This window comes from Coptis chinensis, chromosome 2 (genome assembly GCF_015680905.1).
Source record: "Coptis chinensis isolate HL-2020 chromosome 2, ASM1568090v1, whole genome shotgun sequence".
Taxonomy (NCBI): Eukaryota; Viridiplantae; Streptophyta; class Magnoliopsida; order Ranunculales; family Ranunculaceae; genus Coptis; species Coptis chinensis.
In genome coordinates this window covers 108,489,758-108,502,063 of record NC_141457.1, presented here as the reverse complement: position 1 = coordinate 108,502,063, position 12,306 = coordinate 108,489,758, and the positions used below count along the sequence as shown (strand labels likewise).

The window sequence follows — 12,306 nt, the reverse complement described above, 5'->3', positions numbered from 1 at the left end:
GAGGTTATAGAGGAAGCCTGGAACTCGATAGCTGTGGATATCCCTGATATTAATCTCCTTAAGAAGCTGGAAAACACTAGGAACAAGCTGACCATGTGGAATAAATATGTCTTTGGCAATATTTTTACGAATATTAAGGCTACTCAGGCTAGGCTGGACTCTGTTTTGGCAAAGCCTTTTAGTATTGCTAATTACAGCAAAGCTAAAGAGCTCAAAGAGGAGCTCATGGAATGGTATGACAAAGAGGAGGATTTCTGGAAACAGAAATCCTCCAATACTTGGCTCAAAGATGGAGCAAGGAATACAAAATTCTTTCATATCTCCACCATCTATAGGAGAAGAAAGAACACCATTGAAAAGATTAGGGATAATGATGGAGATTGGAGAGAAGGAAGGAATGAGGTGGGGATCTCCCTAAATCAATACTTCCAGGGGATCTTCACCTCAGACCAGCCTGAAAGAAACGATCATGTCCTTAACCTGTTTCAACCTTGTGTTACCATGAGGGAGAATGAGATCCTCATTGCGGTGCCCACTATGGGGGAGATCTGGAATGTTGTGAAAAAGATGGGAAGTCATAAAGCACCTGGACCTGATGGTTTCCAGGGCATTTTTTACCAGAAATGTTGGGAGACCATAGGTCCAGATGTTACTGCTTTTGTACAAGATTTCTTCACACAAGGGATCCTCAACCCTGAGATGAATAATACACATCTCACCCTGATCCCTAAGGTTGACAACCCTGATCATGCATCTAAGTTTAGGCCCATTAGTCTCTGTAATTTTGGATATAAGATTATTTCCAAGATCATGGCGAACAGACTGAAAGGCCTTATGCACAGAATAATTTCCCTTTTCCAAGGGGCTTTTATCAAAGGCAGAAACATTGGGGATAATGTGGGGATAGCTAGTGAAGTGTTCCACAATATGAAAAACATGAAAAGTAAGGATAATGGGTGGCTGGCACTTAAGCTTGATATGGCAAAAGCATATGACAGAGTGGAGTGGTCCTTTCTGGATAATATCTTAGAGAGATTGGGGTTCCAAGAAAAGTGGAGACAAATGGTACAACAATGTATAACTACTGTATCTTTTCAGGTCATGCTTAATGGATCACCTATAGATAGCTTTGCCCCTGAAAGAGGGGTCAGACAAGGAGACCCCCTATCCCCATATCTCTTTATACTTGTATCTGAGGCTTTATCCAGGATGGTAGCCATGGCAGAACAAGAGGACAGGATCCATGGGATCAAAATAAAAAGGGCATCTCCTGCCTTAACTCATTTGCTGTATGCAGATGATCTTATCATTTTCACCAAAGCCACTATGGTGGAAAGTGGAAATCTTAAGAGGATCCTGGATGAGTACTGTGAGGCTTCAGGCCAAAGGGTAAATTATGAAAAATCTAGCATCTTTTTCAGCAGGAATGTGTCTTTCAGACAAAAAATTAAACTAAAAAGGTTCTGGAAAGTGAGAAACTTTGCCCCAAAAGAAAAATATTTGGGGGTTCCCATAATGCTCACCAGGAAAAGGTCTGAGGACTTTGATTATCTGGTGGACAAAGTCCATAATAAGATAAGAGGATGGAAAGCCAAGGTCCTTTCACAAGCTGGAAGGACTACTCTGATTCAAGCTGTGATCCAGGCCACCCCCCTTTATGCCATGTCCGCTTACTTACTCCCAGTCTCTGTGTGTAATAAAGTGGACAAGGCATGTAGAGAGTTTTGGTGGTCTGGAAAAGAGGGCTCAAAAAGTATCCACACCTTGGGGTGGGATAAGATCTGCAAACCCAAAGAAGTTGGGGGTTTGGGGCTGAGAAAAGCAAGAGATTTGAACAAGGCCATGCTGGCTAAGCTTCCATGGAAAGCTGCCACAGATGTTAATTCCCTATGGACTAGATTTATGTTTAGCATCTATGGGAAATGCTGGATAGGGGATAGGAAGAAACCCCCAGATAAAGCCTCCTTTTTCTGGAAAGGGGTGCACCACACTTTTAATGATATCAGTGGGGGGCTGATATGGGCCATTGGCAATGGTGAGTCTATCTCACTCATGCATGACCCCTGGATTATGTGTAACAATAAACCTATCACCCTAGAGGAGTTAGGAGTGCAAGCTCCTGAATGGAACTCCTTAAAGGTATCAGATCTGTTTAAAACAGATAAGAGTGGATGGGATGAAGCAAAGTTGAGACTCTATCTGGATCCCTTTGTTTGTGCAAGGGTCCTAGAGATCAAAATAAGACCACAAGCTAACTTGGCAGACAAGATGAGATGGGGGCATGATAGGTTTGGTGAAATGACTGTGAAGTCAGCCTACCACTACCTAAACCCTAAAGATGAGATGGGCCAAAACTCTGAATGCAATATGCTCACCCTGAAAAGGATATGGAGAGCCCCCATCCCAGCTCAATCTCAGTTCTTCATCTGGAGGCTGTATATGCAGATGTTACCTATGGGAAACATCCTTGCGGAAAGGAAAATGGATGGGGACTTTTCATGTATTTTCTGTCTCAAAGATATGGAAAGTGCTGAACACTTGTTCTTTCAGTGTGAATGGATAAGAGCTCTGTGGTTTGGCTCACAAATGGGAACCAGAATACATGAGGACCAGCAGCTCTCACTTAGAGCAAAACTGGACATCATTCTGACCTAGTGCAGCTCAGCTGAGTTTGAAAAGGGATTGGCTGGCACACATATGGTATATATGCTCCAGCAAATATGGAAAGCCAGGAATGAATTCAAGTTTGAGAAAAGAAGGGCAAATAGAGAGAAAATGATCAGGGAAAGCCAGAGGGGAGCAGACAAGTGTTATAAGGCCTTCAGAGAAGCATCCTCAATCCCTAATATCTCCTCTTCTTTTGACAGAAATAGTATAAATGATAAGTTCCCTATAATACATAATGAGAGTGTTGTAATTCGATTTGATGCTTCGTATTGCAGGGAAACTGGATGGGCTGGAGCAGGAGCTATCGCAACTGATAATGAGGGCAACATCATGGGAGCAGCGGTGAGGAGGTACAAAGCAAAGGAAAAAAGAGAAGCAGAAATGGAAGTCGCTTGCTTTGAAGTAAGAAGTGGGCAAGAAGACTGGAGAGACAACATTTTGTGTTTGAAGGAGATAATAGGGAGGTTGTAGAGGCAGTACAAGAAGACCACTGCAGATGGGAATGGAAAGCCGTCGGAGAAGTCATCAAGCAAAAAATGGCAGATGTGAACTCCTCGGGTGTTCGGGATGGATCAAGAGGAAAGTTAATGGGGACTCGATAGGCTAGGTTAAAATGACAACAACACCTAGACCTAGCAGATCTTCCAAGTTGTTTGGTGAGTAAAAACCGTAGGCCTATGGTGGTGTAAGACTAAGTTGTTTTATTTGCTTCTTTGATTATATAATATTAGTAAGATTTGCAAAAAAAAAAAAAAAAAAAAAAAAAAAAAAAGAGTTGGAAATTTGATATTCCATTTACTCTTACCACCACTTTGTTGGTAAAACGATAAAACTATGAAAATGGAAGCGGATGAAATGTCAAGCCACTCAAGTCAAAAGTGAAATTCTAACGTGTAATGATGTTATTCATGCTTTTGACAAAAGTTCTTATGCAATTTGGAGAAAAAACATTAGCTCTCAACTAGGTGGACTCCACAGTCCAGCAACTACACCAACCCAGTAAGTAAATACTTGCACATCTGGAAATTATCTTTTCTTATTCGAATTAAACAACTATTTTTTTATTTTGTAAGTTACCTTATAGACGGACCTTTTTTTTTTTTTTTCCATAAGTTGATTTTATTGGAAAGGAGTGCAAAAACACAGGTAAAATAGTGAGTGAGTACCCCACTTGTGACGGTGTGAATTACAGAGAAAAAACAGAAAAAAAGATTAACTCCCTATTATAAAAGTTCTCTGTGGGTCTCCTAAGCACATTTGTCCAGTCTAACACCAGTTCTCTAAAGTGGAAGTTACGTCTAATTTCCATGTTAGATAACCAAAACCAACATAAACCCTTAATCTCTAGCATAGTGTTATGAAAAGCTCCGTATTCTGAAAGATATGATGGTTCCTAGCTTTTCATATTGTCCATATTCCTGCATATGGTAGAATGCTCTTTAGGATCGCCACCAAACGATTTGTCTCTCCGTCTTGGGCAATCAAAATGAAATTCCTCATATAGATGGACTTGCACGACTTACAGCACGAAAGCGATTTAACAACTTCATTTTCGAGCTTCAAAAATCTGGAAACTAAAACTGAACCTCAAGGTCTAATTTGTTGAATGCAAATCTCATGCTTGCGACCATATTTAGTGTTTGCTTACTGGTATTCATCTCAATAACCAAAGGCTAGCAATCTACAAATAACAAAAAAAAATATTTATCAAGCAGTTCGTAATTAATTGCCACAGAAAATCTCATTGCCACGCAATCGGTGACACTGTGACACATTACACATATAAGCAGGGCTACAGGGGAACTTTCAGAAAAAGGGATGCACGTAACCAAACTACCATGTTAGATAGTGGATCCAAACTAATTTTTTGGCTTAGGAGACAATGAAGCATCTACATTTTTGACTTCAGTTGAAGTGCAATATGCCTAATTAGATCGCATTGAATTTTCTTGTTGAACAAACAGTTGAAATAGATTACAAATACAAAGTACACTTTGAATTGGTCGGCTATGCATGTCGGAGTGCAGTTTTATAAATACAAAACTACTGCCCTATTTAGTATCGATGCACCAAACTACAGTGCTTTCAATGTGCCTTAACTTAAAAAATCAATCTATTTGCACCAGTTTCCACTTTACTATTAATTTTGCTGTCCTTAACATCTCTGGTTTTTCGAAGGACGAGAATTTTCTTGCTGAAGTTGTTATGTTGTTCACCACGGTGGCTCAGTCACCATCATCTTCCTGAATCATAAATCGCACTGGCGCATTGCAATATGTTGTCCTTGTACCATTAATTCTGAGACTAGTTAGCATATATACTCCAAGATCTAAAATCAGAGACACGATCCTGATATCTGTATATCCCGATCCCACATGCACTTTTTTTTTTCAAAATATTAAATAAAGGAGTTCGTCTATCCCGAGAATATTCTTATAGGAACGAGATGTGTAATCCAACGGTCTCAAAATCAAAAACAAATTCACATTCTCTCTCTTTCTTTTTATTTATGATTTTCAAGATCCAACAGTTTTGGAACTCTCATCCTACTAGAATATTCTCGTGGTAGCCCAGGCCGGCGTAAATAAAGTTGTGACTCGGTACTAAATTTTTGCAGTGCTTATAGTAGTAATTACAGTATTTCAAAAAAATTGGGTGCAGTTCTCTAGCTAGCTTGTTTGTTCCATTAAAGAGACTAGAGATCACACGTACTGGACAAAATTTAATGAGTCTGAGAATTTTAAGAAGTCTTCGAAAATCAGAAAACAAATTCTCAAGTGATCATTTTCGGTATTCCCTTACACTGAATGATCAGAGAATACATACTAGTGGTTTCATCACTATCATCATATTAAAATTATATGTTCTTCTTTTCATATATTCTTTCATTACTTTTTCATGTCCATTTGGAATTATTTGAAAAGGATGACACACAAGTGTGGGAGATTAAATGCTCGATGATGCTAGTGTCAGGTATGTAGTGGGGAGGTTAAGCTAATGAAAGAAATTGGGTGATACGACAAAATAAATCGAGTTGGAATTGCACCCAATGTTTTGAGACGTAAAGGAAGGTAAGCCTGTCCATCCCTCGACTTGACCCTCGCACTTATCCTTTCAATTTTTAAAACCTTGAAAATGTGCTTGATAGTTTATACTTAACAAAAAATTATTGATAATACTATTTCCATTCATCATTTTCTTTCTCTGGGCAAATCAGAGAATAAAGTTTAAGAAACATCAGTCATGGACTCATGGATGGACCTTTGTCAATTAGATTCTATCCCAAAAGTAAACAAAACTTATGGTAGATCCAATTCTAATTCAGTGGAAATGTAGATGATGGGTTTGATACCTACTAAAGGTTTCGATGCCTGATAATTAAAGATTTAAAAACCATAATTAATGTACTACAATATATATTTGATTTTTGAGTAGCTTGTTAGAGTGTGTGGACCGAAAGGAATAGTTCCACATTGAACAAGAAAGGAGTTCATCATGGGTTGATAAAGTGGGAAGATCACTAAAAGACCGGTGCCTTTTAAGATTTTGGCCAAGATGTAATGGGTGGTTAAGTGGGGGACAATACTTAGTTAATACGGAGGGAGGCCTGTGCGGTGTGTGTGTCCCAACAACTGGCCCCGGTATTAGATGGTTTGAGGGACAAAACGGATCATCACGAGAATCGATACAAAAAAATCATTCAACCCGAATCGAGTTGGATCTAGTAGGCTCTGAGGTTGAGAAAAGCCCCTCCCTTAGGTTTCCGTTACCCGATTCGGGTGTAGATACTCTTTAGAGTGTGTGGGGCCCAATGGGTGGTTAAGACAATATCGGTACTAGTTATCCCATTTTGATTGTGTCCCAACATAATTTTTTTACGGTTTTATGATTGAGATGATTTTTTTTCCCTAAAACAATCAATTACGAAACAATCATATGATTTATATTCGTTGCGTTACCCATTTTCTTTTCCAGGAAGTTCATATCATAATTACATTTTGATTTTCGAAGCTTGAGATTTTGCAAGCACGTTAGTCAAATTATTATGCCTAACTATCGAAGTATACAATTTATATGAATTAATTAACTTGTGCAAAATTGGTTCAAGCATTTATGTGTGTGATTTATGTCTGACCACTTGTAAATGCCACTGCAAGCACTGGAAGGAAGATTACTATGCCGAAAAGTATAACAATGCTACAGGTAAACCATTCATCTATCACCCAATTCAAGAGCAATAAGGTAGTTATGCGTCATTAGATATCTGGTCACCAGGTGCTTGTCGTCAACTTGTTGCGATGGTTGTAAATTGAAAAGTTGCCTTCAATACTACTATACTAGAAGACCAGAAGCCACATAGGTGAGAATCTGAAAGTAAGGATTCTACTATCTCAGTTCATTTTGTGCAATTTGTTCAAAACGTGTTGTTGTAAAGTCGCGTGAGTTGTGACAGCCTGACAAGCCCTCAAATGTGTACATGTAGAAAATTGCATGAGGAACAAAGCCATAAGATTATTCAGTAGAATAAACCGAAAGCCTATGCCTAATCGGCTATTCTATAGAAGAAATTTGAAATTCTCAAACATTCTTCAACAAAAGGTGTGAAAATGAGATTTATAATCTAACTATTATAAGTCAATTTATAATGACTGGATATTTGATTTTAATAAAACATTGCGCGAAAGACTTATTATAGTTGAGGCCTGTAGTAGCCGCATGGGATTTTTTTTTTCGCTAATAACATGTCTTATATATTAATTAAATCATAACTGGAACATAGTTATCAGCAGATTCTCAGGTAGATGAGTCATGTCTTGGTTATGGATTGCCCATTTCGCCAATTCATTAGCCTCTCCATTCGAAGATTTGTAGATCTAGTGAAACTTACAAAAAGAAAACACATTACATAGAACTGAAATAGACAACCTAATCGGTTCTAATTTCCAGTTAAAAGAGTTCATCTCTTCAGGACTCTCTAAAGATTGGATAACCAGCCTAGTGTCCCCTTCAAACAAAAAAAGGTATCTCTCAAACTTCTAGCCAGCAGAACTACAACCTCTGCCAGCTTTCATTTCAGCCTCCTCTGGGTCACTTGCCAGCTTTCATTTCAGCCTCCTCTGCCAACTTCTAGGCATGCACTAAAGATCAAGTTCCATGGGAGCTGGCCGGCTACAAGGTGGGATGTGAGAAAGCAAAAACTTCAATATATTCTGGTCACACGCCTTGAGAGAAGCTAATTTTTGCGCAGATAATGATAATGTTGGGTATGGTATATATGGTATATATATGGAGTTAGTTTAAATGTGAATGTGTTATTCTCGTATTAGGGTAAACCACCATTTTATATGAGGTTTGAATGAGGCCTAGATGCCTTTTATTATGTAAATCATAGTTTTCAATAATATGACTCTATGACACATCATCTACATAGTACCAACTGCAGGAAACTTTACTCCAAAACTATGCTTATTTTAAGTAAACAAGAAAATCAAATTAATATATCAAATATATATTATGAACAAACATTTAGTTCAACAAATGAATTTAATTTACCAATGATTAAATCCGAGCCTAGTGATAATCATTATGTCTTTAAGACAAATTTGTTTTTTTTTTGGTGTTCAAGGTTGATAATCAATTATCTCCCAAGATAGAACGGGTTTTCATTCTAAAGAATGTAGCACTTCAATTCCAAAGAACCAATAAACACATCATTGTGTTTGTACTCAAACAACCAAAAATTTGTAGAGAGAGAATGCACGAAAAATAATGCAAATGACTTTTTCCAAAGATTATTTTAAACAAAACATGCAGTCGAGTTTTATAGAAGAGAATGTACATTTTCGAAGAGGTGCATCTTTTCGAAAAAATACGAAAGTTTGAAAAGACACAACCGTTCAAGCAAAAAGACAAATTACGTTACGGTAGTTACATAAACTACCTTCTAGAATAAATATTACTTACACTAAGAGCCCAAACTTAAAGTATAAGTCACATCATTTCTACTGAAGTGGGTACACTCAAGACAATTTCTCATTTATTACTAAATGATTTTTAGACAACTCAAATGTCTAAGAATTCCTAAGATAAGGAACTTCTTTTCTAAACCATTTTTCCAACACCAACACGTGTAACTATATCTTTCTTATCAATATATATACAAAGCTTACCTTATAAAAAAAAATTGTCATTCAAAAAAGACTTTCAACACAACTTGTTGCACACGTTTGTCTTAATTATTTGTAAAACTCGTTATCAATCAAAGTTTCACATGATAAAAATAAAATAAAATAAATGGTTTCTAAATATAATAAACCCACATAATTTTTTTTGTTTGTTTTTTGTTTTTTTAAATAATACATTTAATTTGATATCTAATATAAATTATACAAAAAGGTTTGGATGTCAAGCGCCGCTACAAATTGTGAAGCAATCCCCTTCTGGATACCAAAAACAATCATTTAAAACACATTCATTGGAACCAACTGTCATTACATTGTTAGTTATCCAATACTTTATGCATTATGCTAAGCAACTTAACAGTTTTCAATGCTAAAAAACCAAATGTATCAAACACAAATGAAACAGTGTTGGTTAGTGCGTTTTTTCGTGTTTCTCCACTTTTGTTGCAGCTGCGCTATTGGTTGTTTCGCTATTGGTTGTTTCTCCCATGCATCCCAAAGACTCCATTACCAAATCCTGTTTTCCTATTGGATTGTCGGTTTAACAAAGGTATCCGATTGCAGCTAGGGCTGGAAATGGTACGAGTTTGGGTCGGATTCTCACTCAAAACTCTCTATCATATTCGGATTTCAGGATTTCAGATATCTATATCCATATCCATTAAAAAATTAAACACCAAAAAATACATTATTTTAATAATTTTCATATATAAATGTAAAATATAAATTAATTTTTAGGCTTCAAAATATGAATCTTGTTAAATGGTTCGGGTTTCTAGATATTCGGGTCGGATTCTAGTTACAAACATAGAAACCATATCCAATAAAATAGATTTGGGTATGGTCGGATTCGAATTGAAATCCGTACCATTCCCAGCCCCACTTGTAGTGTTGGACACTTGCTTGGACCATAGACTAGAGTTTCAAAACTCTAAGAAACAGCAAAGTCAAGTTATAGAAGCAGGGATGTTCTAAGGTTGAAAATTAAAAATTAAACTAAACTTGACTTTCTTGGGTGTGCACCTACGACTGCATTTAGGCCTTGTTTGGCAGCCTGTATAAGGACACCCTATCCAAGAATAAGTGACGTGGCAACAATGTATAAGTTGTATTGTTGTTTGGTCCAACAAAAAAGTTAAAACCGTATGCAACCCGATGAATAGCGCGAACATAAAAACGGTGATATAAAAATCCAAATGAAAAGGAGAGATACGGTAAAACACGCTTGGGAATCATGAGAGAGAAATAAAAGAACTTGTTTTTGCTCGTGAAAAAAAGTTTGGTCTTCTTCTTCCTCCATTCTCTCTAACTTCTTCTTCTATTTTCCTTCACAGTTCTTCTTTCTCTTTCTTCAATGGAGGAACCAAAACCTCCTCATCATTCTCTAACAAATTCCACATGAAATAACATTTGAAATCTTTGACCACCATTAATGACTAGACCCATGCACTATTTTTACAAAGAATAAAAAACCATAAACATCTATTGGAATTTTGGAGTATTTGTTTTTGCTTATAGGGACTGTTGGAGGGCATTGGTTGCTTAAAATCGTTTGTTTTGAGTGTTTTCAATTAGTCTTCCTAACTTGAAGTCGTTATGCATGAAGAAAGGTAATTTTACCATCAAGTTCAATTTTTCAGAGTTTTGTTATTTTATTTTGCTTTTATCCCATTTTTTTTTGCTTTAAACAAAATAATAGGCATGGATTAACCAATCAAAGTGCGAACCAAACATTGGACAAACTAAGTTTGTGACAGATAACACCTTTCAAATAAAGTAATTCATCTACAGATTTGTGTCACCTAAACAACTTTAAGTAGTACAAATTAAGTTGCAGCCAAACAGAGCCTTAACTCCTGGCTAATCAGTGTTCAAGATTCCGAACGGAATGTCGGAATTCTATTGGATATTTTGATTTTTCAAAAAGACAAAAAACAACATATAGTCGAAATATTGATGATTATGAAATTAGTCGAAATCAAAATATTGTAAATTTCGGTTTTCCAGATTTTCAGAATTCCAATAATTTTGAAATCCTAAATTATGCACCTAATGCATTGTGCCATTGTGCAATACCAATACTCAATTCGTTCAATGACTTGCAAAGTTGTGAGTGACAAATGGACTAAAATCACATAATGGTAATACGCGTTATCCCTATTTGGAATTTTGGACCACAGCACTCAATGAAACAAAAGTCATTGAAGTAGATTGATTAGAAAAGTTTGAGTCATAGTCCTTCCCATCCAATTTATTCAATTCTAAGTCATTGAGGTAAATCTATAATACAAAACAACTCAATTTTTAAGCAAAGTTATAAGGGCTTAAATGGTGGTCCTAATTTCTTTGTGATCTGTGCTAATGCTTGAAAAGTACTACTTATCTGGATCTCTGCTAATGCTTGAAGAGTCCTATTTACCTAATACTTTAAAATAGACAAAAACCTCCAAAACCTGACTAAACCTTCAAAACCCTTTTTCTTCATGCCCTAAAAAAACTTAAACGAAAATCATCAAGCCAAAAACTGCTAATCAACCAGTTTTTTTTCCCGTTTTATTCTCAAAATTTGCGTTTGTTATTTTTGGCAAAATATATACAGGATAACTTGCCATTGTTTTCTCCTTAAAGTAAACACAAGCTTGGCAAAGTACTTCCAGACTCAACACTCAAGTACTAATGGATAAATGGATGAGGCTATAAAGAATAGAGGAAAAGGAATCAATGTATATACAAATGGATTCAATCATGTAAACATTGGTGAGTAGTTTTGTTGAATCCCTGCTCCTGTGGATTTGTTTCATAGTTTTATGAATGGAGAATTTCCAATCTTGAGGTTGGATCTATCACTCCATGAGCAACACATATAAGCTGATCCTATGTTAATTTTGGAGGGATCAGGTAAGGCCGCAAGGCACCATGGTCAGTGTTATTTCCTTCAAATGACTTCCCACATATCATGTTTGGAACCTATACCCACCCACCCCAAAAAAATAAAACTACACATTGAAAATAGAACAAATGATATAATGTGGTGACTTGACTGCCAGTTGATAAAACATAAAATGAATAGTTTACCTACGAAATGAACGATGAACTCAAACGTAAGTAAAACTAAAACTATTTATGATGCTATGTTGCTTATCAAAGTTTCTACTCTCAATTCTATCGAAATAGAGTGGAGTAAGAAATTCGTTCCACTCCTAGTGCTCTAGCGTTGAGTGTTTTCTAATCTAATTAATCAGTCTTAAATCTAATGAGAGTTTTACGAAGGGTGTTATACTACGATACCTATATGAAATTGATTATGTTGAATTTAACTACGAATGCTATGGAAATATGATTGATTTTGAATCTAGATAAAGGATTAGAGGGGAATTGAATCCACCTCGAATCCAACTTAATAACCTAGCATAGATTCTTGTATCTCGATTCTTACATTCTTACGGCAAGAAATTCG

The 12,306-nt window shown here is 36.5% G+C and overlaps 1 long non-coding RNA gene across 1 annotated transcript; it reads right to left on the bottom strand.

Annotated features, from left to right (window-relative positions):
* Nucleotides 1–7,499: 7,499 nt before the first annotated feature.
* Nucleotides 7,500–8,035, bottom strand: LOC147520336 (uncharacterized). The gene is made up of 2 exons (XR_015214405.1): nucleotides 7,760–8,035; nucleotides 7,500–7,725 (listed from the first exon to the last, which is right to left on the bottom strand). It is a non-coding gene; the product is annotated as an uncharacterized LOC147520336 (long non-coding RNA).
* Between the last annotated feature and the right edge of the window lie 4,271 nt (nucleotides 8,036–12,306).